This window comes from Tarenaya hassleriana, unplaced genomic scaffold (assembly GCF_000463585.1).
Source record: "Tarenaya hassleriana unplaced genomic scaffold, ASM46358v1 Cleome35, whole genome shotgun sequence".
NCBI classification, from domain to species: Eukaryota; Viridiplantae; Streptophyta; class Magnoliopsida; order Brassicales; family Cleomaceae; genus Tarenaya; species Tarenaya hassleriana.
The window spans coordinates 393,622-395,843 of NW_010966617.1; positions in this window are offsets into that span (position 1 = coordinate 393,622).

Sequence of the window (2,222 nt, forward strand, 5' to 3'; positions counted from 1 at the left end):
CTATTCGATTTGTGCTTTGAGAAAAACGAACTTCGATCACACTCTCAACCTCTTGGATCTCACCAAAGGTCTGTCAAAAGTGTTCTAAAGTCGGCACTTTTTGTCTCTTAAACAATTAGGGTTTTTAATCTCCTTTTATAAAGTGATTTAACCCCAATTACGGTTTAATTTCGGAAAATCTGAAGCCCAGAACGGACGGTCCAGAAATAAACGCGGACCGTCCGTGCCAGTATGTAGAACGGACGGTCTGCCCTTAGTGGACCATCCGTTCCAGACCTTCTGGAACGGACAGTTCATTCTGGACCGTCGGGTTTGGCACGGCGGACCGTCCGTTCCGGAATTCCGGACCGTCCGTTCCGGAATTCTGGTCCGTCCATTCCAGACCCTTCCGTCTTGGTTTTTCCGCCGTTTTCTCGCACGTTTCGTCCTTCCCTGCGTGTGTGACCCTGTAGGCTCATTCGATATAGCAGTATAGCCCGAAATATCTATTCCGGATATACAAGTCATAGGCGGTCTCTAGCAAGACACTATGACTACCTATCTCGAATAGAGTTTGTTCATGATCATACGAACGCCAGTGATGATTCCGGTTGATGATCCTTTTTGTATCGCGATATCATATGTCGAACATAAGGCATGGGCAAGCCACCTTATCTGATTCGACTGCTATCTCGTTCACTGAGTTCCACTGTCTGAAATAGACGACGCTCGTCTATAGTGCGGCCACACATTCCAACAGTCTCGCTCACACGAGGGGCCCAGATATCTCTCTCTTTTACGAGAGGTACAAATCCCGTCTTGACTATCTACAATCCAACACATGATTTGTTTCGTGCCAGATATACGCCTTTATAGTCCTCCTATTACGCAGGACGTTTGACGTATTCAAAGCGTGCAACTCCTCATGCTGGATTCTATAGATATCTCAGGTCTTAGGATCCAATCATGGAACCGCCATATGAGATTCAAGTCATGACACTAGTCCATGTGACAATCTCATGCGGGTCAATCCAGTATTCTGTGACCTATCCGATACCTATGATCGTGACCTATCCGATACCTATGATCAACGCCATGATCATCAATCACACATCATACTAGTCTTATTATGTCGTCATTTCCATAACGACACAAGACTAGGGAGTTTAGTATCATACATAATGATACATGGATTTCATAACAGATCTAGTATGCAAGAACATGCAATGAATCAAATACTCTCATAAAACCATAGAAAGTATCAATACATCAAATGTAACTAAATAAAGCTCATAAACAGTACATCATAGAGCACTAAACCAACAGTGCATAGATTATCGTAAATTGAACACGAACACCCGAAAGGATCATTTCCCCTACCATTCATAGATCAAATGCTAGAGAGGTTTGCATTGCACTCGTATTTTTGTTTCCTCGATGGGTATTCTGGATTTTTCCAAATTCCTATTCACCCTAGCGATCAAGAGAAGACAACATTCACATGTCCCTATGGAACATTCGCATATAGACGCATGCCTTTTGGATTATGCAATGCACCAGCAACATTTCAAAGATGCATGATGGCAATTTTTTCTGATGTGATTGAAGATATAATGGAGGTGTTCATGGACGACTTCTCCGTCCATGGACCCTCCTTTGATGCGTGTCTAACCAATCTTCATCGAGTGTTAGACATGTGCAGCAAGGCAAACTTGGTCCTAAATTGGGAAAAATGTCATTTTATGGTGCAAGAAGGCATAGTTTTGGGGCATCGGATTTCGGATAAGGGGATTGAAGTTGACAAAGCAAAGATGGAAGTCATCGAGAAACTCCCTCCACCAATGAACATCAAAGACATTCGAAGTTTCTTAGGACATGCGGGGTTTTATCGACGATTCATTAAGGATTTTTCAAAGATAGCAAGACCCTTAACCGCACTCCTAGGAAAAGATGTACCCTTTGTGTTTGACGAGAAGTGCAACCAAGCATTCAAGACTCGGCACCCAAGCATTCAAGACTCTAAAGCAAGCATTAGTGTCGCCACCAATTATTCAACCTATTCCATTTGAGTTGATGTGCGACGCTAGCGACTTCGCGGTAGGAGCTGTTCTAGGTCAAAAGAAAGACGGAAAACACCATGCGGTGTACTATGCGAGTAGGACACTCGATGATGCTCAAATGAACTATTCCACCACGGAGAAGGAGCTTTTAGCGGTGGTGTTTGCCTTTGAGAAATTCAGATC